Source organism: Balaenoptera ricei, chromosome 2 (genome assembly GCF_028023285.1).
Source record: "Balaenoptera ricei isolate mBalRic1 chromosome 2, mBalRic1.hap2, whole genome shotgun sequence".
NCBI classification, from domain to species: domain Eukaryota; kingdom Metazoa; phylum Chordata; class Mammalia; order Artiodactyla; family Balaenopteridae; genus Balaenoptera; species Balaenoptera ricei.
The window spans coordinates 185,634,713-185,658,167 of NC_082640.1; the positions used below are offsets into that span (position 1 = coordinate 185,634,713).

A 23,455-nucleotide genomic window follows, 5' to 3' on the forward strand; every position below is an offset into this window, starting at 1 on the left:
CAGAGAAGCAGGCTTATGGGCTAGCGTGTAGTAGCAGGCTCAGGGAAGGCCTTTCTGAGCAGGCAGCATTTACGTAGGGACTGAAACAGAAGGAAGGAAGGGAGCCATGTGAAGATCTGGGAGAAGAAGGTTTTTAGGTAGAGGGGTCAGGAAGTTCAGACACCTTGAAGTGGGAATATGTGTGTTTTAGAAACAGCAAGGAGGCCAGTGTGGCTGGAGCTTGGTGAGAAGTGTGGTTGGATTTGGGATATGTTTTGAAGATGGAGCTGACAGTCTCTGCTGGTGACTGGGTGTGGGGCACATAAGGAAGGGGGAGGCTTTTATGACCTAAGCAATTGTATGGTGCCGTTTATGGAGCCGGGGATTGCTAGAGGTGGGTCAGAGGGGAGGGGGCACCAAGAGTTCAGAAGTGCCTTTCGGGTACTCACCTGGAGATGTTGAGTTGGTAATGAGATGTACCCACCTGGAAATCACAGGGGAGGTGGGGCTGGAGAGACATTTTTGGAGTCAGGAAAAGCTACTTGGACCTCAAGCAGGTCGAGTGAGAGTTGACCATTGGATTTGGGAACGTGGAGGTCTTTGAGCACTTCGGCAAGAGTGGTGTTGGGAGGCTGCTGTAGCGTGGCGGGTACAAGTTAAGGGAGGATGGGATGTGTGTATTGACAACTCCTAGAAAGAGTTTGCTCTAGGTGAACAGAAAGATAGGGGTGGGGAGCTGGGATAGACTGCCTCTTCCTCGGGCGCTGGTGGGAGTGGTCCTGGAGAGAGGCTGAGGTGGCAGGGGCTGGGGTCCAGGGCCAGGGTGGAGGGGGAGGCCTTGCCCACAGGATCAGGAGAGAAGGCAGAGGAGGCTGGCAGGCCTTTCGCTTGGCCGTGGGAGGATGAGAAAAGCTCAGATTGCCTCTGTTTCCAAAAGCTAAGAGTGACAAGGAGGGAAGGGGTGTTGTAGGATTTGTTGTGGGGTTAAATGTAAAATTTGTATGAATTTTTAATGTGAAACCTAAGACTTCACGTAAGTTGAGTTGCCTCAGAATGCTTACCCTCGGGGTTCTCTCTTCTGTGCCTTTGGGTGTATTTTGGTGGAAAAGTTTGAGAAGCCACTTCATTATTGTATTCTATTGTTACGTTGTTAAATCTCACCCAAGTGAGTATTTAACCTTAAAGAGTTTGGGATTCAGTTACACATTTTGTTATCCTTAATAGAGCTTTTCCAGCTGCTCCAAATATCCCTCCGTTGGTGCATCTTAATAGTTGCTTGGCAAGCACTGCATTCTGCGAGGGGAAGGCCACGCGGGAAGCCATGGGGTGTCTGTAGGTGGAATGCGGCCCTCGATTCCACCCCTTTCCCAGGTAAGGATGTGGAGGAAGGCAGGGCCCCTGAAGTGCCACACCTTCCAAGGACATTCTAGTGAACTTTTTCCTGTTTTCACAAAGTGATTAACAGCTATGCTGTGCATCTTTTCATTCTGGCAGCGTGGTTTGCGGGAGTGTAGTGCTGTTAGCCAGCCTTTTACGGGACTTAATCAGCACTGATGAAAAGTTATTCATCTTCTTTCCTAGTTATCGCATTGCCTGCTTTCTTCTCTTTCCGTACAGTTTTAGTATAATTAAGTCCCCCTTCCCCATTTAGGTTCTTCAGTCTCCTTAGTAGAAAGTGCTGTGAACAGTCAGATTCACTTCATGGGGTGGGAGCGTGTGGAACATCCAGGTTCTGGTCCCTCTTTTTGTTGACAGATGAGATGGCTGAGGCTTAGAGGGGGCTTGATTTGTAACTGGAGGTTTATTTGCATGACTAGGTCCCATGTCCCTTGCTTCCCAGTTCTCCCACGACCTCCTGGACAGTCGTGTGGAGCTGCTCCTTCCCTCGCCCTGTCTTGCATTCCAGAGCAGCGCTCCCATTCCTGAGGCTGGCTTCCTGCGGGCACTCGGAGGAGAGGCCTTCCCTGACCGCCCTCCGCGTGGCTCCGCTGGAGGGTCTGCACGGGCACCTTCTGGCCTTCAGCTTCTGACCGCGGCAGTGTTTGCCACGTGTGACGGGGAGCATTCGCTCGGTACTCACCGAGTTCCATGAAGGCAGGGACTGCAGCCTTGTTTTCAACCTGCTATATCCAGCCTCTGCTGAGAGGTCTGGCACACTCGTGCCCAGAAAGTTTGCAAAACAAACAAACGTGTATGTAAATCTAGACTTTTAATCTGGATTGCTGTTGTCTCCTGGCCATTCGAGATGGCTCATGTGTCCCTGTTTCCGCCAGGGCTTGTCTTGTTGTCATTTAACAATCCTTTGCTACTCTTGGGGGCTGGGGTATTTTGGAGTTTGAAATTTTGGAGATTTTAGAATGGAATGCATGCATGGACCACACATCGTGGAACATCCTAGGCAGCACCGTGTAATCAGACACTAAGATCTTCGCAGCAGGTGTGTGACCATTCGCGGCCAGTGGGACAGAGGCTGTGGGAGCCCCACACCACGCCAGGGCGTGTTATGAACATGTTTTCAGAGCTTTTGGGATTTCGGAATCACAGATAAGGGACCGTGGACCTGTTTGGGTGCACGTCTGCTTTTCAGGCATTTGTGCCAAGTGGGCTGGAAAAGAGGAAAACACAGTGCCCGTGCTCCCTTGGGGTGCTGTGAGGAGCACACATGGGGTGGGCACTGCTGCCGGTCACCGGCTTTGCTGTCATCCCCTGCCCTTGCTTTCGAGAAGCGTGCCCCCCAGGCGCTGGCTGCGGGGCGCCGTGCCGCGGTGCGGGGCGTGTAGGCAGTGGCTGTCCTGCGTCATCCTGGGTTCCTTCCCTCGAGCCTGGCCGCCTGGCCACGGGTTCAGGGCGGAAGAGGGGGGCTCGGACGAGGTGCTGCACGGCACGTGGTCTTCCGTTCCAGACCCTCTGTCCCCTCCACGGTTGCGAATCAAGCCTCACGGCTGGGAGGAGAACTTTGAGGCCCTCAGCTCTGGGGTGACCTGTCTGCACTCTCACACTCTGCCCTCTTGAGCCAAAAGTTTTCAACATTGGGTGGATTTAATATATGTTTTCTGACTTTTAAAATGTGAGTATAGTTTTATTTTAATGTTTTTAGGATGCGTTTTTGACGTAAATAGAAATCTTTAATTTAAAAAGCTTTACCTGCTTTCTGAGATGGTGCTTGCATTTTGAAAAAATGTTTAATTGCCAGACTGCAGGAAAGCTTGCCTTTTTAAAGTAGAAAACAAAAAGCCAATACTGAAATAAGTCTAAAAATGTGTATTTCAGGCATTTGAAAAGGATATAGGGTGAAGTAGTTTGTACCTGAAGCAGGTGTCACTTTGTATCTGAAGTTTTTATGTGATCTTTGATAAATTATGTAGATTGTATTAACTCTTATCTGAACATGTACATTAAAGATTATTCTTTCAAAAGATTTAGAATTAGTTTTGTCCAAGGTACTGGACTTAAGATTTAATGAGCCATGCCACTGAATCAGAAACACACTTTCAGTCTTTCAGATTTTATGAGATATTATAGTTTTCAAAAAGACTTGTGAGAATGGTCTTTTGCGATATATTTTAAGATAGTTAAGAACAGCGTTTGTATTGTAAAAACTTCAAGACACATCTGGGGTTTTATGAGTGATTAATGGTGGCATCACCCAGAGTTTTGTGGTTAATATTTGCAAATAATTTATTTAACAGGGTTTAAAAGAGACTCCTTGTGTTTTATAGTTACCCTTTTGGGGGGACCAATGTATAACATAAAAAGTATCCAGTGGTATTATCTTTGCTACAGATGTATTATGTTTATAGAATTGGAAATATTTGATTTCTTAGAGTGTGTATATCAATAGATTATGTAGTTTAAAATGTTTGCATCTGTATTTCATGTATAAACACATCAGTTTCCCAATGTAGCCTTTAGAGTATCATAGGAGAACTAAGGGTTTTTTAAAAGGTCATAATAGAAAAGTTGTGTGTGTTTTAATTACTTAAGTGTTTTTTCCTCCTGGGGTTGTTAAAAAAACAACACAAAACAAAAAAAAACACTGAATGTAACATATGAGAAAATGTTAAATGGATGCAACACTGCATGTAAGATTTTCCACAGAAGTTTTTATTCACAGTGAGGCACAATGGGAAGGCTCCATTAATTAACACATTAGATGGTATCATAATTCTGGAAAAACCATTTCACCGTAGGGGTGTTTGCAAAAACCGAAGCCATCTCTGCCAGGTTTTGACATCGCTTAGCTATTTAGGTAGCAAGAGACGCAGTGTCAAAACCAGTTTAAAATTACCTATATTGTCAACATGCAGATTTTCTTTATTCAGTATTTAAACTACGGATTTACCAATCTGAGTAGTTTGAAATACAGTAGCATAAAAAGAATTAGATCTACCAAACCGAAAATGTGTGCATATCTAAAGAAGTTTCTTTTCTTGATTTTGGTTAAGCTAACAGAAGTATCTTCACATCTGTAATTTCTGGTAACTTAATGAGAACACACTGAACTTTTGGGTCACAATAAATTTTCCCATTATGTAAAATATTTTACACACTGGTTGACTCATTGTGAATTGTGAGTAGACATGATTCTCTTCCTGCGGAAAATAGAAACACACATTATTGTAATGACGATTTTAGCCAATTACAGAATTGTGCTCAGGTGGCTAATGTTGCCTTCTGTTGGTTGGGTTGTTGAAAACTTTGAGATGGACACACAGCAACGGGAGTGAGTTGGGAGCTCTTTTGCTGGGTGTAGAGGATGTAGTCTTTTTATAAATCTGTTATTTTATACATAGGCTTGTTTTTGTTTTTATGAGTTTTATGTTCAGTCACTGCGTGTGTTTTCTTTGACTGTATTGACTTCAAGTCTTGTAAATATTTCTGGGTCTTAAAAACCCAAGTGCTCATGTTTATTCCACAGTAGAAAGAACTAACGAGCACTTTTTGACAGTGGTGGTGGGGTTGGCAGTTTCCCTAGTGATCATCCTCTCTCGTGTTTCAAAGTGCTACATTTGTATGTAGGTGTAATTTATATTTTACATTAAATCTAAAATGAATTTTTTTGTTACAGAATGGGTGAACTGTGAGATTTGGGGGAGAGAAAGAGTTACCAAAAATGGTTATGAGTTGTTTTGAACAATGAGAAGCTTATTTACAATTATTTGGAAGGGGCACCCCCAAAATAATGCATTTTGGGGGGCAAAATGAAGACTTGTTATAACGTGTTCCCTTTTTTGTTTATTTCTTTAATTGAGATGGTGAGCTGCATCTCATTAAGAGATGTTAATTAACTATCAGATGTTTGGCCTTTTGCTTGACTGTGTCTTCTTTTTAAAAGATACCTTAATTGAGATAGTCACATACCATGGAGTTCACCTCTTCTAAGCGTCCAGTTCGGTGGTGTTTAGTACATTCACAGAGTATTGTGCAACCATTGCCTATTTTGGACATTACATATGAACTGGATCATACAGTCTGTGGTCTTCTGTGTCTGGCTTCTTTCACTTAGCATCATGCTTTCAAGATTCATCCGTGTTGTAGCATGTGTCAGTGGGCTGTTCCCTTTTGTGGCTGAATAATATTCCTTTGTGTGGATGCACCACATTTTATGTATTCGTTAAGTCCATTGATAGACATTTGTGTTGTTTCCCCTTTTGGGCTCTTATGAATAATGCAGCTCGGAACATTCATGTACAGGTGTTTATGGGACAGATGTTTTCATTTCTCTTGGGTGTAGACCTAGAGGGGTTTGCATCAGCTTTGACTTACTGTTCAGGTTCCCGTTTAAATTTGTAAAGAGGCTTTACTTCTTGTAACTGGGGCCTTTATTGGTGACCTGGTAGCTCCTGTTTCATGTTTGAAGCCCCTGGGCCCTGTTGCCTGGAGAAGCAGCCAGAATTTACAGTATCCTTCTTTCCTAAGATCAGATCCCATCTGACAGTCATCACAGGGTCTTATCAAATAAGTGTCCCATTAGATTTTTTTGCAGCTAATTAAGCCTGTTCTGCATCCAAGCCAGCTAACTCTTGTCTGTATTTTATATTGATATTTTTCTTGTATTCTTCTCCCTGCTTCTTCTTGGGGACACCCTTTGTTCTTCGGCCCCAGCAGCACAAGGAGTGACTGAGTGATTTGTCTGTCTGTGAATTTTCCCTTCAGGCAGTATACACTCACTCCTTTGGCTTTTTTTACGGTAATTTTGGTAACTGGGTTGTCTATTTTTGAAGTAGTAAACACCTTAAGATAGTAGTGATACTCTTGAGCATTTTATTAAGTATCCAAATGAGACCTACAGGGATGTTTCCATAATTTGTATCAAATTCATGTAAATGTACGTTAGCAATGTTAGCGAATTGCCTGAGTTAGTTATGAATTCCATTACTGCTCTTTAATAAAGGAGCAGGTTGTGCTGTGGTCATTCCAGTTAATGGGGAGAGCCCTTCAGGTCTCTCATCATGTATTTAAACTGAGTTAAGCTTGGAAAAATAATTATTGAGTGCTTTGTGGATACCGGCTTTATTTTGTGACAGTTGTGCCTTACATTTTGAGAAGCTTATGCTTTCAGGAACCTTACGCATGCATTAAGCAGTTAATCAGTTCAACTCTGTAAGGTTTGTAGGGTAAGTGTTACTCCTTTCCTACAGACAAGAGATTCCAGATTCGGAAGGAGAAAGCGATCTGTTGGGAGCCGGTGTCAGAGGGAGCAGGGTGTGCGAGAGCGGGCCCTGCCCTCACCAGGAGGGCTGTGCGAAGTCCAGAGCCCGCAGCCAGGCGGCCCTGCTTGAGCGCCCGCCCTGCGGTGCACCTGAAAAATTCCTTCTCGTGTTTGAGTCCGGCCGCCTCAGCGTGCAGTGGAGACAGTAGGAAGCCGCTGCCGGGCGGGCAGGCCGGCGGGGCCTGGCTCTGTGCACTGCTGGGCCTGGCTTGCTGCCCTTGGCTTTCAGATGGCGGACCTGGGAGGCGGGTGCTGTGTGGCCCCGTAGCGGCCCCCCCAGCCCGCCGCCGCTGGCCCTCGAGACCCCAACCCCACGCAGCTCTCAGTGCTGGGCCTGGGGTCTCTGCCCTGGCCGCTGTCGCCCCTCCCGCACCTCGAGGATTGCTTGTCTAGGAAGCGCAGAGTCTTGAGGTAAGACCCCTGCCGGCTCCTCCAGACCCTCCTGGGAGAGCCCGCTCGGGCCAGAGCCCCGGGTTCTGGCGACCCAGGCTCAGGTTTCCGAGGTGCTGAGGAATTGTTTGACAGTGGTGCGGCCGCACAGAGCCGCCTTGATCCCCGATTTGAAAGGCCGCATCTGGGGGAGCATCTGGGGGGAGTGCCTGGCTGGCGCCTAAGCGTGCCGGGAGGCGTTTCATGGAAGTTCCTCTGCGTCCTAAACCACTCTAGTGGGTTTCTATAAAGCGACGAGAAACGTCCTCACGCTGTCTCTTTCTACCTTCCCTTCTGATCATCCACCTTGTGCTGTGAGATGATCCGGCCAGTCAGGAATTCACTCGTGAGGTGCCTCTGGTTTGGTCTGAGATATTCATTTATTCACATGGTGCCTTTCTGGGGAGAGATCGAGGTGGGAAGGCTGCAGCATTTCCATAAATGTGCTCCCTCCTGCTCCCCTGAGTGAAGCCCCAGGGAGGCACCCTCTTCTCCAGGGGGTGCAGCTGGGCCTGGGCCGGTGCCTGTGGTGAGGCTGTAGCCTGTGGAAGCCGGGGCGGCGTGACTCCTGGGCCTCCCACCTGGCCTGTAGCTGAGATCCTCTGCGCCTCAGGGGGAGGTGACGCGGGAGCTCCTCACGGCGTGGAGCAGGGGGCCGCCCCGTGGGGCCCCTCCGCGAACGCTGGCCACACCGGTGACGTGCTGGGCCCTGCAGATATGCAGTGTCACTTCCTTATAGTGTGGTCACCACTGGGGCCGATGGAGCCCAGTGGAAGGGTCCTGGCTGCTGGGGGTGGGAAGTCCGCCGGTGAGGACTTCCTGGGGGAGAAGATTCCGGAGCCTAAGGAGTGAGAGGAGTCGGGGGCAGAGGGAAGGCAGAGCAGGGCTCTCCCCCGGGAGAAGGGCGGGCTGCTTGCGGGGAAGCCACGGGCCGGTCCTGCCGCTCGAGGGGGGAGTGGCCAGTAGTAGGGTCCTTGATTTGCTGGTTCCCTTACCTGGTCCGTTACCTGGTCAGCGGCGGGCTCGGCAGCTTCCACGGTAACCCCGCCGGGAGGTGGTGGCTGGAGCCGCGGGGGGACAGCTGCTGTGTACCGGGGGGCCTGGTGCAGGGCCGCCCTGTTCCGTTCAGAACCGGCCACCTCCGCTTGGTGGCCATGCGCCCAGGACGAGTGTGTGCTTCAGGGACCGGGTGCTCGGATGTCTGTCCGGGCGGCCGTGAGGGTCTGACGGGCTTCAGGACGGAGCCGGCACGTGCTTTCGCTGGGGACTCACTGGCACGTGCCGAGGAACGCTGCACCATTTTGAGGGTGTTCTCCCGTCGTCTCCCCGTTTTCTCAGCGGGGGGCCCATCCTTTAGCTCCTGTTAGATGTTCTTCCTCATAGAACCTTGCCCTGGAACCCCACACCAGCTCCAGTTCTGTCTCCCCGGCTGCGCTGCCCTCCCCCGCATTCCAGTCCTCCAGCCTGGAATGACTTGTCCTCCATGTGTCACCCCACTGGAGAGCCCCTCGCCATCAGGACAGCGAGCTCGGCCTTACTCACGTCCTTTCACAGATAGCACGTGGTTAACGTTCACTAAGTAAACTGAATGAAGCAACGAAGATGAAAGGTCACTTAGTAAGCATGCCACTATCTTAAGTGTCTTTTTCTGAGTTTGGTTGTACGGGCAATGGTTTAATATTTCAAGTGCGCTGTCTGTGAAGGTAGCTGAGTGTTCAAGGTGATTGCTGCCACTGAGGCACTAGAAGTGCTTGCTGCGCTTGCATCTTCTGGAGTGAAAGTCCTGGCTGGTTCCCAGGAGCTCCTCCGTCGGGCTCTGAAGCTGGTGGTAGGCAGCAGGTGTGCAGGACTCTCACCGGGACTACCTGAGCATTAAAGATGGTGTGTCGTCACGCACGTTTCATTGATTTCCGCATTTTCACCCAGCACAGTACACTGTCAAAGCCATCCTCCAGTGAACACCACAAACTAGTCAGCCTTTCGGAAACAGGTTGGAAATCTAGAAATGCTCCCCACAAGGTTTTTGCAACGTTTTTTAAAAAGATCTTTACAAAATCTTTGTGATGCAAAAGGCAGCTTCCTGTGCTGGAGAGTCTCTCTCCAGCGCTCTTGCTTCTGAGGTTGGTAGCTTGCAGAAAGACTGCAATGCAGCGGTTGCCAAAGTCTCTGTTAATATGGCAACAACCGGCGGGGAGGTCTTTTGCTCCCCTTCACAGCTGCTACCTGTGGCCTGCAGTCTGAAGGAGGGGGTAATGAAGGCGACGTTCCCCTGGACTTAGCTGTTTAGTGATGAGGACAGAGGCAATTTTGTGGACACTGTGCCAGCACAGGCATGTCCTGCAGCGGCTCTGTTAAGTTCCCGATGCAGTGGGCTGCCTGGGGATGTGAGGCTGAAGATGCCTTTGCAGGTTGTGCACGGTAATTTTGTTTTCTTCTCTGTGTTCATGGTGGATTATGAGAAGGTAAGGGACTTTAAAAACCATGCATGATGTGTATTTTAAATGTTTATCAATGTCCCTGATGAAGGTAAAGAATTATGACTGAGTAGATCTCTTCTGAAGCTGAGAAATAAAACTTTGATTTCTTATTAAAGACAGTCTGGACATTTGAACAACTACCTTATTTGTGTTGACAAATGCCCTCTAAATAAATTAAAGATGTTCTTTAAAGAGATCTGCTTTTTCTTTGACTTGCTAAACATGGTCGAATTCCAGAGATGTAGCTATGGATGTAGTATGTTGGTTTCTTTAACTTAAGCAACGACAGTTTCATGAATCTGGCAGGGAACATTTTGTTTTATAAAATCTTAACCATATGGTGGAGGCTGATGCAGTCTGCTCTCCTTGGTTCTCATCTGCCTTCAGATGAGCCTTTTCAGCGTGTGCAGCCCTGTCCTCATCCTGGGGCGAGTTGGATGCTACCTCCAGCTGTTCTGCTCTGTTCGTCTAAGAGGCAGGCTGAGAGTCAGAGCTCAGGTTTATTTTGCTGTGAGTTGGTGGCCCCAAACAGTATTAAATGCATTACGGGTGGTAATGCATGTTACATGTGTGCGTTACATGTGCAACGCCTAGAAATATAATGTCATGGTTACCATGGCGACTGCATGCATTCTGAAAAGCTTATGAATGGGTTCTGAACCTTCTGGCATTTTAAGTGAGATGTTCCAGCTGAGAGCCTACATTCATGATTAGTGTAAATAAATTCAGCTTCCCTTGAGCAGCACATCCTTTCTCTTCGTTTACCAGAGTTGTCCTTTCGGCCCAGTTCTTCCTCTGGTGACATCTGCCTTGGTCTCTTGGTTCCTGGCAACAGACTGTGGCTGAGAGATGGTTTTCTACTTGAGGTTGGGGACTAGCCTGTGTGCATGCAGTATCCCAGCCCTCTGTGTGCGGGCAGCGTAGAACGGACTGGCACGTCCATGCCTCCTGGGGGCTGGCAGTCCTCGACATACCCAAAGCACGGCCGCAGCCCTGTGTGCTGGTGAGGTTCTGGCAGAGCTCTCTCCATCTGCAGGGCTTCTTTCCAGCAACACACCCCAGGGCGCCAGGAGAGCCTGACTTCCAGAGAGGGGGCCCTGCCTATTTCTGCTTCCAGGATATCAGGATGGTTGGCTTTGGAGGGGGAGGCCCAAGTTAGAAAGACCCACACTCAAAGTGCCAAACTTGTGAAAATAATAGACGAAGGCCTATTCTCTTCATTACCAAAGGATCGTTTGCTGGTTGTTAGAAATATGTGTAGCATAGTTTGTTTGAAAACCAGTTGTCCTGTGCATTTAAACTGTATTGATATCTTGATTGCGTGGGACTGAAGTATTTGTTTGCTAATATTTTGTAAAAGGCGCCCAGACAGCCTGCTGCCTGGGGGGCTGAGGTCTGAGGCAGCCCTGGGGACGAGGACGAGGACGGCTGCTGAGGCCCTCGTTCCTGAGCTTAGCCCCACCGGTTCGGGAGGACAGTTCACCCTTGCAGAGAGCTCACTTTTGTTGTTAACAAACATTCAGATCATATCGTTTGAACTTTCAACTTGAAGGAGAGTTGACCTCTCAGGCTTACCTCAGTGGGTGTGTTGCAGTGACTCACCTGTTAGGAATGAGGAAGTTAGGAATCTTCATCTAATTCACTCCCTTTATTTTACAGATGAGGAAACTGAGGCCCAGAGAAGTTATGCCACTTGGTTAAGGTCCCAAAGCAGGTGAGAACCAGATCTGGGATCAGAAACCTGGCTCTCTGTCCTCCTCAGGATCGCTTTCCTGACAGAAGAGGTTTGCTCTCAGTTCACTGTTTTTTGCTTTCCTCTGACGGAAAAGAGGCCTATCATGATAACTGGAATAGCACTCTCTAATTTGTAATTTAAAAAACTCCTACCTTCCCTTCCTTCTTTCCTCCATCAGCCATTGAGCAGCTCCTGCTCGCTGTGCTGCAGACTTCAGGGATGGGGGTGGGGGAGGGCGCACCCTGTACCCCCAGGCCGCGTGCTGTGCTGAGCGATGGGCGGCGGGTGCACCGGAGCACACAGCCTGGGTGTCGAGATGAATTCTTCCTCCACAGCTGCACTTCCGCCTGCCTACGGTATTTTCCAGCGAAGCTAAGTGCCCAGCGGTCTCCAGGGGTGAACTTGAATCATCACCTATCGAATCAAGGTGACGATACTGTATTTACTAAGGCAGAACAACATAGCAATATTAGGTGCAGCTTACGAGTCACAGCTTATTGCAAGTAATAAGAGGTTCAGCTCACAGGGCTTGAAATACAGCTTGATGGGCCAGATGCCGGTTCACCCAGATTTTTAATTTGCCAGTCTTCAAGAAGATTGGGCTTGTATTACAGCCTGTATTTTCCTAAATGGCCTCAGGGACACCTCCCATCCTGTGGACTGTCCCACAGTGGGACTTTGGCCGGGAGGTGGGTCTCTCTCTGTTCCTTCTCTATGAACCTGGGCCAGGTGTGTGACCTGCCTCACCCAGTAGTAGGGCAGAAGTGATGCTGTGTGACTTCCAAGCTAGGTCTTAAAAAAAAGGGTTCAGTTTTTGCCTGGCTTCTCTTCTGGGGACACTTGCTGTGGGGAAAGCCATGCTGTGAAGCCCAGCTAGCCCGGGCAGGAAGGTCACATGGCAAGGCCCCAATCAGCAGCCCCCCGGGATGGGCGAGTGAATGGCCGGGCAAGCGACTCTGGCGTTGCGCTTTTCTCGCTTCCCAGCTGAGGCGTGCTGTCGGCACTGTACCCGGTCCAGCAGAGCCCCAGCCCGCAGAGCCTGTGAACGTGACGAGTGGGGGTTAGGCCGCTCCGTGTTGGGGTGACTTGTTACGAAGCCTACTTACTGCAGTCCGTAGTGTTTCCATTCACCAGTATTAGACATGGCATTTTATTACATGCTAGGTGTAGAAAGCTTAAGAAATTACTGTTTTTTAAAAAATGATTAACCTTAGAAAAAAATTTAATAACAGCTTTTTGGAGATAATTTGCATAACATAAACTCTACCCTGTTATAGTGTACAGTTCAGTAGTTTTTAGTACATTCTCAGTTGTTCATCCAGAACAGTTTTTATCACCTCAAAATGATAATCAGACTCTTAATCTAATTTATTCAACAGACAAGTACAAATGAAAGATTAGGATTCCTGTGCATTATGTTAAACTGTGGTGCTGGGTGTCTAGGACCTAGCAGGCGCTCAGGCCATGTTTGCTGATACATGAACTCAAATTGAAGCGTGAAGGTGATAACCTGACGGGTTGAATTGGGTTTGGCTGCAGCGCTTGGAGCATCTGTTATGTGCACGGGAGTTCACCCTGGGTGTTTGGTAAGAGGTGAGCCTTGAACGGGGTTTTCGTGGAGGGGAAGTAAGGAAAGCGTGTGAGGGGCAGAGACTGTGCTACAGTGGGAAGGACATCTCTGGCTGGGTCCCTGTCGGAGGAGAATGGAGCACGGGATGTCTGCTGGGCGGGGGCAGGTTCAGACGCGTGCTGTGCCTGCGCGTTCCTCCCCCACCGCGCGTACCGCACACATACTCGCGCTCCTGCCTGCCCTCCCGTGGGTGTGCGCTGTTCCCTTTCATGCGTGCACGCGCGGAAGCTGACCTCCTGGGCGGAAGGAAGCCGAGGCATGGCCCAAAGAGGAAAGGGCTGCTGACAGCCTAGACCAGGGGTCAGCACAGTTTTTCTGTAGTGGGCCAGATAGTTAAATGTTTTAGTCTTTGTGGGCCAGTCCTGGGTCTCTGCTGTTGTAGGACATACGTAAACCAATGAGCATGGCTGTGTTCCAGTAAAACTAGTTACAAGACGGTGGACCCAAGTTTGCCTGCCTCTGGCCTACACAAATCCATCCGAGCCACCTGCCTGGTCAGTGGTCCCGACGCAGACGTGGCTTGGGCCGCCCATCTCCTGCTCGGGCTTCGAGGCCGTCGGACAGCTAGTTCTCGGCCCCTGGCTGCTGCGCCGGCCTGGAGAGCTTCAGCAGGGCAGCCCGCCCCTCCCTCAGCGCTGGATCTCTGGCTCGGTGCACAGCAGGAACTCAGCAGTGTCCGAAGCCCCTGAAGAGTGATAGGGCTGTCGCAGGTTTGGGGGGGGGAGGTGGTGAGCCAAGAGGACAGAAGGAATAAGGCCAGTGGGTAGGTCCAGTAGTTTCTGGACCCCATTGCTTAGAGGCATGTGGTAGAATGTGGGGAAATCTGGAACGGTTTGGCCCTGCATGAAGAGCCCAGGACCCAAGGCATCATTCCACTTAAGTGAGATTAAATTACCTTTCAAGAGAGCTGCATCAGGAGCCTTAGAAGTAACCTTTCAGGTGGAGGACATTCCTGCTTTTAAATCTTGGGAAACACTGTGGGTTTTTTTGTTTTTTTTTTTAATGAGGAATCATGTAAGCTAGGTGCCTTACCTAAGAGCCTAATAATCAGGTCTCTAAAGCAAGTGCCTCAGCAAACAACAAGGTGTTCAGTTCCCCAGGTAGTTTAGAGGAGATAAAGCCCCAGAGGGAAAAGCCGACACACTCTCGAACTGTTGACCCCTGTTCACGTCCAGATGAGGAGTAGCTGCTCATTTATGGTACGTGCATCAGGCACTGGTGTTGGAAGCCTGTGATCAACTAACAATGAATTCAACAGTATAATCTCATTTAAATTGTTCTTTGGCTTAGAAGAATAAAAATTACTTTAATTGAAGAAGGAAAGTATCTTGACTTGTCAAAAAAATGATATTCAATTAAAAATGACAATTTCACAGCCCTGCATATGTTACAGAATGGCATTTCACAGGCAGATTCATTAATTAGGGTTATTTTGCAAGGGTCTTCAGACCCTCAGATCGGAGTAAGCCCCCCTTTCACGTGCTTCCCTTGCGGTTTGTGCTCGGCCGTAGCACATCTGCGTAACGAGGTGACTTCTGTCTTCTGAGTGACCACTTTTGTTCCTGAATGCTCAGCTCACAGAGAAAGGGTTAGGATGGGGCTTGGATTTGCTGCACCGTGAAGACACGCCTCCTTGATACTCTCGATGATGGAAGACATGGATTGTGAAATGTTAAAACCTCAAGAAATTATTTCGTTCAGTCCCTCCCTGCCAGGCCTCTGTTTCACTGAAACCCACCCCAGAGGGGAGTGTCTGAGCCCTGGCCTCTGGGCTCCTGTCCAGCCTCCCGGGGTGACCTTCATCCTCCAACCCCAGCCATGGGTCTTGTTGCCCAGAGTATAGGAATCTTTCTTAGTTTGGAACCTTAAGTCCAAACCCACAAGAACGTTGCTTCCTTTTTTATTCTGCCTGGGGTTTTCAGAACGTCTAATAACGCTGGACAGTTTTATCATTCATCATCATGAGTAGCGTGGCTTATTACAGCTTGCAGCTACAGATCTTGGAGAGCAAATTCATTTTCTACATTCAGATTTGCTCATCTAAAAACTCTGTTTATAATATTAATTTAGAACAAGGCCTTCTGTTATGAGTTGTGGAAAAACAGCTCCTGTATCCCCTTTAATAAAGATATTTTTGAAATGTAATTTAATGCGTGGAAGTGAATTACTGTTCAGGTTTTAGTTTGTTGCTTGGAAAAAAGTGTGAGAAGAAAAGCATCTTTTTAATTTTCTTTTCTTGTTTTTTGGCCGCACCTCACAGCTTGTGGGATCTTAGTTCCCCAACCAGGGATTGAACCCGGGCCCTCGGCACTGAGAGCGCAGGGTCCTAACCACTGGACCACCAGGGAATTCCTGAAAAGTATCTCTTTTTATTTTTTAAAATATTTTTTATTTTTGTCCGCATTGGATCTTCATTGCTGCGCGTGGGCTCTTCTCTAGTTGCCGCGAGCCAGGACTACTCTTCGTTGCGGTGCGGGGGCTTCTCATAGCGGTGGCTTCTCTTGCTGCGGCGCACGGGCTCTAGGCGCGTGGGCTTCAATAGTTGTGGCACACGGGCTCAGTAGTTGTGGCTCGCGGGCTCTAGAGCACAGGCTCAATAGTTGTGGTGCACAGGCTTAGTTGCTCTGCGGCATGTGGGATCTTCCTGGACCAGGGCTCGAACCCATGTACCCTGCGTTGGTAGGCAGATTCTTAACCCCTGCACCACCAGGGAAGTCCGAAAAGTATCTTTTTAACAAACGCATTTTCTAAGCTCTGGCCAGCAACCCTCTCATTCAATTAATATTTATTAATATTTATCAAGCACTGATATTTATCAGTATAGTATATTATTATATTTGTATATGTATTTACATCCTTGTGCTAAATATGTTAGTGTGTTTATGTATATGTTATACACTTACTATATACATAAATGTATACACACTAATTATATATACATATGTGTACACACTCATTAAAATCAAGCAGAAGTATAGCAAAAAGTTCGATACCCTAGAATTATATGGGATTTTTTTCCCCTGTAAAACCTATAAAATGAGCTATTGAGTTGATGTTCAGTATGAGCCACTTTTTAATCTGAGAATTTCAGAAATAGTTAATTCCTACCGATCCTTCAGTTTATGGCTTAGACACCCTCTCCTCAGGGAGGCCTTCCCTGCACCCACGCAGGGGGTCACTGGCGCATTCATCACGTGCTTCCCTTCAGCAGTTTTCACGTCTCGTGCACGCACACCCACCCACAGTTACTTGTGTCCCTCCCCCAGGCGGCAGCTCTGGGGGGCAGGGCCCTGCCCTCCTTGTCCCCTGCTCCTGGCACGGTGCCTGCGCCACCCCGGCACTAGGCTGCATGCTGGGTTCCGAGTGAGACTGGGCACCAGAGTTTTCCTCTGAGGGGGTTGTCGTGCTCTGCACTGACCTTTCCTTTGTAGGGCAGTCTTGGAAGTTTTCAAGTGTTTTCCCATTCAACCAAGAAATCTTTCTTCCATGACTAACTTCCTATTTTTTCAAATGATTGAATACTTCTGTTTTCTCTCTCCTCCAAGGAGTTGGAAACTACTAAGAACAGATGACTTTGTATGGGTCCTTCCTTCCTCTGCTCTTCCCTCAAGTTCTTTTTCATGTAAGTGGACAAATATATTGTCGGGATAGCAGATTCAAATGGATCCTTCTAATTTAAGGATAGAGATTTTTGAGGAGAATGAGAAAGTTTTGAGAAACTAGTAAAACCTGCCCTGGTGCTGTGGATACTTTATAGGAAATTCTCTTTCGTTTGCCTCATGACAGGTGCTAGACTGTGAGAAGGGACCTACCATTCAAAAATATTTATCAGGCACTTATGGCCCCTGGGGTCAGACAAGCCTAGCTTTTGTGCCAACTGCCCGGGACCACCTGGGACTCAGCCGGGTGCTGTGTGCAGGGTGTGGTGCCGGGCGCTGCGGAGCCCCCGCACGGAGGTGCTCGCTCCCTGTGCTTCGTCAGGGCGCTCTCAACTTGCTGGGTCTGTGCTGGCGTCGCTTAGCAGCACTGCTTTAACCTACAAATAAAGATTTATTTTCATATTATTCTGATGGAAGATTTTATTAATGTAGGCATTTTATTCGTATAAAAGGTGTTGACAGTAGAATATTTTGTGTTCAAAATATTGATTCATTTTGGGAGCAACCTAAGGGATTTGATGTTGCATAACAAATCTCTATTTAAATTCACTGAGTAAACTGCAGTGAATCATAACTATATTAAGCCAAAGCCAACACTGCAGAATAGAGTTTATTTGAAAGAACAATTAGATGAAAATTTCAGGGTGACCTGGAAAGGTTTCACGCTTTTGTATAACTCTAAGTTAAAATAATATGATCAGTTGGATGCCACATAGGAAACTTTGTACTGGTGGGTCTAGCAATCTTAGCAGCAGGGGTCACATTTGATTAGGAAGTAGATTTATTCTAGAGGGTTTATGTAGCATGAAGAATATTAAATTCAAAGAGATTGTAGTGATATTTAAGATTTCACTGGCTATCTTAAATTTTCAACTTGACTCTGTCAAAATATTTCTGACATTTTGTATTTTAAGACTAAAGTAAGTATGCAGTGGTAATGGATGTTTGGTCATGACTTCAGGTGAGTAAGACTTCAGAGAAACCTATCACAAGGCCAGAAACGAAACCAAACTCACCATCGCCTTGTAGTTCCAAACCGTGGCGTATTTTACCCACGGGTAGTTTTAACTCTATTACCCGGTGGCATGGGGTAGTCATTTTATTCTTGAGTAGCTCCTTGCCTCCTCCTTGTTCAAATCCATTTGGATAATGCTTTTCAAAAGTAAGCAAAGTAATTCTGGTCAATTCTCACATTAAAGTGGCTAGAAACTAAGCAAATGATTATTTAAATGATGTGAGAAAATTCATTTTAGCCTAGCCAAGGTCTCAGTACCTTCCTTGAAGTCTGAAATGGCCTTACTTGGTTCAGCTAAAGGTGCTTTTTTTTGGTGCATCTGGTTGTGAGTGCCATTTGTTAGTCCTAAGGGAATACGTAAACCCAGGGATGTCAATGCTGAAATTCAAAGCAATGAAAAAAGGTGCTTGGTTTAAAAAAAAGGACAAATGCATCTGCTAGGCATTACTGATGTCTTGGGAATTTTGAGGTGTGTATTTTGCTTATTGCTAAGGTATTAGGTGATTGCCCAGGATGTGAGCTTACAGGTGTCAGAGCCATCGTGACAAGCTACCACGGAGGCAGTGCTGGTCTGTGAGACCTGGGTTTCAGTCCTGGTGACTCTGACTTTGGACAAGTTGCTGAATATCATTATTTTAGTTCCTCAAGAGACCAGGGAGGAATTTGGACTACTGGATAACTTTTTTTTTTTTTTTATAAATTTATTTATTTTATTTATTTATTTTTGGCTGTGTTGGGTCTTCGTTGCTGTGCGTGGGCTTTCTCCAGTTGCGGCGATCGGGGGCCACTCCTCGTCGTGGTGGGCGGACCTCTCACTGAAGCGGCCTCTCCTGCTGCGAAGCACGGGCTCCAGGCGCGCGGGCTTCAGCAGCTGTGGCTCGCAGGCTCTAGAATGCAGGCTCAGTAGTTGTGGTGCACGGGCCCAGCTGCTCCGCGGCATGTGGGATCCCCCCAGACCAGGGCCCGAACCCATGTCCCCTGCATCGGCAGGAGGACTCCCAACCACTGCGCCACCAGGGAAGTCCCATTTTTTTTTTTTTTTTATGGCCTTTATTATGTTGAGGTAGGTTCCCTCTATGCCCACTTTCTGGAGAGTTTTTATCATAAATGGGTGTTGAATTTTGTCAAAAGCTTTTTCTGCATCTATTGAGATGATCATATGGTTTTTATTCTTCAATTTGTTAATATGGTTTATCACATTGATTGATTTACGTATATTGAAGAATCCTTGCATCCCTGGATAAATCCCATTTGATCATGGTGTATGATCCTTTTAATGTGTTGTTGGATTCTGTTTGCTAGTATTTTGTTGAGGATTTTTGCATCTATATTCATCAGTGATATTGGCCTGTAATTTTCTTTTTTTGTAGTATCTTCATCTGGTTTTGGTATCAGGGTGATGGTGGCCTCATAGAATGAGTTTGGGAGTGTTTCGTCCTCCGCAATTTTTTGGAAGAGTTTGAGAAGGATGGGTGTTAGCTCTTCTCTAAATGTTTGATAGAATTCACCTGTGAAGCCATCTGGTCCTGGGCTTTTGTTTGTTGGAAGATTTTTAATCAGAGTTTCAATTTCATTACTTGTGAGTGGTCTGTTCATATTTTCTATTTCTTCCTGGTTCATTCTTGGGAGGTTACACCTTTCTAAGAATTTGTCCATTTCTTCCAGGTTGTCCATTTTATTGGCATAGAGTTGCTTGTAGTAGTCTCTTAGGATGCTTTGTATTTCTGCGGTGTCCGTTGTAACTTCTCCTTTTTCATTTCTAATTTTATTGATTTGAGTCCTCTCCCTCTTTTTCTTGATGAGTCTGGCTAATGGTTTATCAATTTTGTTTATCTTCTCAAAGAACCAGCTTTTAGTTTTATTGATCTTTGCTACTGTTTTCTTTGTTTCTGTTTCATTTATTTCTGCTCTGATCTTTATGATTTCTTTCCTTCTGCTAGCTTTGGGTTTTGTTTGTTCTTCTTTCTCTAGTTCCTTTAGGTGTAAGGTTAGATTGTTTGAGATTTTTCTTGTTTCTTGAGGCAGGCTTGTATAGCTATAAACTTCCCTCTTAGAACTGCTTTTGCTGCATCCCATAGGTTTTGGATCATCATGTTCTCATTGTCATTTGTCTCCAGGTATTTTTTGATTTTCTCTTTGATTTCTTCAGTGATCTCTTGGTTATTTAGTAACGTATTGTTTAGCCTCCATGTGTTTGTGTTTTTTACGTTTTTTTCCCTGTAATTCATTTCTAATCTCATAGCATTGTGGTCAGAAAAGTTGCTTGATATGATTTCAATGTTCTTAAATTTACTGTGGCTTGATTTATGACCCAAGATGTGATCTATCCTGGAGAATGTTCCGTGCGCACTTGAGAAGAACGTGTAATCTGCTGTTTTTGGATGGAATGTCCTATAAATATCAATTAAATCTATCTGGTCTATTGTGTCATTTAAAGCTTCTGTTTCCTTATTTATTTTCATTTTGGATGATCTGTCCATTGGTGTAAGTGAAGTGTTAAAGTCCCCCACTATTACTGTGTTACTGTCGATTTCCTCTTTTATAGCTGTTAGCAGTTGCCTTATGTATTGAGGTGCTCCTATGTTGGGTGCATATATATTTATAATTGTTATATCTTCTTCTTGGATTGATCCCTTGATCATTATGTAGTGTCCTTCCTTGTCTCTTGTAACATTCTTTATTTTAAAGTCTATTTTATCTGATAAGAGTATTGCTACTCCAGCTTTCTTTTGATTTCCATTTGCATGGAATATCTTTTTCCATCCCCTCACTTTCAGTCTGTATGTGTCCCTAGATCTGAAGTGGGTCTCTTGTAGACAGCATATGTATGGGTCTTGTTTTTGTATCCATTCAGCAAGCCTGTGTCTTTTGGTTGGAGCATTTAATGCATTCACGTTTAAGGTAATTATCAATATGTATGTTCCTATGACCATTTTCTTAATTGTTTTTGGTTTGTTCTTGTAGGTCCTTTTCTTCTCTTGTGTTTCCCACTTTAGAGAAGTTCCTTTAGCATTTGTTGTAGAGCTGGTTTGGTGGTGCTGAATTCTATTAGCTTTTGCTTGTCTGTAAAGCTTTTGATTTCTCCAACGAATCTGAATGAGATCCTTGCTGGGTAGAGTAATCTTGGTTGTAGGTTCTTCCCTTTCATCACTTTAAGTATATCATGCCACTCCCTTCTGGCCTGTAGAGTTTCTGCTGAGAAATCAGCTGTTAACCTTATGGGAGTTCCCTTGTATGTTATTTGTCATTTTTCCCTTGCTGCTTTCAGTAATTTTTCTTTGTCTTTAATTTTTGCCAATTTGATTGCTTTGTGTCTCGGCGTGTTTCTCCTTGGGTTTATCCTGTATGGGACTCTGTGCACTTCCTGGACTTGGGTGGCTATTTCCTTTCCCATGTTAGGGAAGTTTTTGACTATAATCTCTTCAAATATTTTCTCAGGTCCTTTCTCTCTCTCTTCTCCTTCTGGGACCCCTATAATGCAAATGTTGTTGCGTTTAATGTTGTCCCAGAGGTCTCTTAGGCTGTTTCATTTCTTTTCATTCTTTTTTCTTTATTCTGTTCCACAGCAGTGAATTCTACCATTCTGCCTTCCAGGTCACTTATCTGTTCTTCTGCCTCAGTTATTCTGCTATTGATTCCTTCTAGTGTAGTTTTCATTTCAGTTATTGTATTGTTCATCTCTGTTTGTTTGTTCTTTAATTCTTCTAGGTCTTTGTTAAACATTTCTTGCGTCTTCTCGATCTTTGCCTCCATTCTTTTTCCGAGGTCCTGGATCATCTTCACTATCATTATTCTGAATTCTTTTTCTGGAAGGTTGCCTATCTCCACTTCATTTAGTTGTTTTTCTGGGGTTTTATCTGGTTCCTTCATCTGGTACATAGCCCTCTGCCTTTTCATCTTGTCTGTCTTTCTGTGAATGTGGTTTTTGTTCCACAGACTGCAAGATTGTAGTTCTTCTTGCTTCTGCTGTCTCCTGGATGACATTTTAAAGACAATTTGAGTGTGCAAATGGCAAATTCGATTTTGCAGCATAACTCTGTATTGATTCCCATGACATCCTGAGTCAGTGAGCACGCCTTTGTTGGTGCACTCTATCTGGTAATAGACACGGTTGTTAAGCACATGGGTTCGAGGGGCAGACTGATCCCCGACTTGCTAATGTGTAATGTTGCGAAGTTGCTGCATCTTTGTGTTTCAATTTCCTCATCTCTACAATGGAGTGGAAAAAGGAGAAAGGTATTTGTAGAGTTGTGAGGAATAAATGAATAACTACAAGATTAAATTAATACTAACTAATAAAAACTGTGACTAATGTGTATTCAGTGCTTCCTGTATGGTAGGCACTTTCTAAGTGCTGAGGATGCAAACCTGACGGAGACACAGTTGTGTCTTCAGGAGGCTCACAGTCAGGTGGGAGGGAGAAGGAAGCAAGGCTGGTACAGGCTTGTACGTGTTGTGATGGGCGTCCTTGTACAGTACAGACCAGGGTTTGAGGAGGGTCACTTTCCCTGGGAAGGGAAGGTTCACAGGAATATGCGAGTTTAAGTCCACTTTAATTAAAAGGAGTTTAATTCCCCAGAAAGCAAGTGCTTGCCGTGTGTGCCTGGCACCTCGTCAAGTGCCAAGAGTTAGTGTGAATAGTAGATTTCAAGACATGTGAATGTAGTCTTGGGGATGAAGTGTCTGACAGGACAGTGGAGGGGATTGGAGAGAAGGAGCATGAACACAAGAGCAGAAAGGGCACCAGTGGAGCAGAGCTTGCAAGCCCACCCTGGTGTTGAGGGAGGCTGGCTCTCGGCAGAGCAGGGCCTGCTGAGCCAAGCTGGGGGAGGTAGACTCACACCCAAGGCCGGGTCAGAAGGACAGAGTGGGGAGGGAAGTGTGTGAGGGTGCTTCGTGAATTTGAATGTGTTGGATTGTTAAATTAATTTGAGTTTCATGAGTTCTAGACTATTTCTTCATAAAAATTATGACTTTTAACCATGGCTTGTCTGTGGCTGCTTTCATACTAAGTATGTAAATGAATGGCCATGGACGTGTTCCAATAAAACTTTATTTATAAAATAGTAGCAAGTTGGATTTGGTCCTCAGGCCATAGTTTGCCAGTCCTGGTCTAGAGACAGTTTCTACATTACAGGACAGGGAGAGCGAAACCAGAGTCCACTAGCCTTACTGAAGTAGCAAAACAGAGATCAGAGTTTGGAGAGCACAAGGCAGCTAGGATTTGAGGGGCAAAGTATAGGGAGTAGGGAGCTACTTAGAGAACTCCAGAGATCTGCAGAAGGACCCCCCTGAGATTTGGGCCGAGTGCTGATCTACACGTACATCAGAGGAAACACCTCAAAGCAAGGAAAAGAAGCACCAGAAAGGAGTGGACTCAACACTTTTTGGACATCACACAGAGCTGAGATAGTTTGTGTTCCCACCACCCAGGGTGGTATCAGTTAGGTCCTTTTAAAGCTTGTTTTTTAATCTTCGTGAGGGTGGGTTCAGAGCAGCTTTTTCATTTAGGGCATCAAGTAGATTCCTCAGAAGGGTATCACCTTAGTAATGGGACTGAATCAGCCCTGGACTAAAAGACTGCTGCAGACTTGCCCTAACTGATTCCAGGTAACTTAACTGCATTCCCAGAACAAAGCCCCAACTATATTTAAAAGGATATTATGATAAAATCCAGCACCCAACAATGTAAAAAAGTTTGTGTCCAGCATCTAATAAAAATTACCAGGCATGCAAAGAAGCAAGAAAATATGATATTAACCAGGAGGAAAATCAATCAATAGAAACCCAGAAATAACAGATGATGAAATTAGCAGACA

At 46.0% G+C, this 23,455-nt stretch overlaps 1 protein-coding gene across 5 annotated transcripts in view; it reads left to right on the forward strand.

The window, feature by feature from the left end:
- TRAF3 (TNF receptor associated factor 3) overlaps positions 1–23,455 on the forward strand; it is a 113,128-nt gene that overhangs the window by 32,395 nt on the left and 57,278 nt on the right. For 2 of the 5 annotated variants that reach the window (XM_059915052.1, XM_059915049.1), the window contains exon 2: positions 11,257–11,311. The exons of 1 other annotated variant lie outside the window; for it this stretch is intronic. The gene's annotated coding sequence lies outside the window, so the exon portion shown is untranslated. Of the gene's footprint in view, positions 1–11,256; positions 11,312–11,667; positions 11,760–16,507; positions 16,585–23,455 lie in introns of all 5 variants that reach the window. 2 more of the 5 variants (XM_059915051.1, XM_059915050.1) reach the window with 2 other exon arrangements.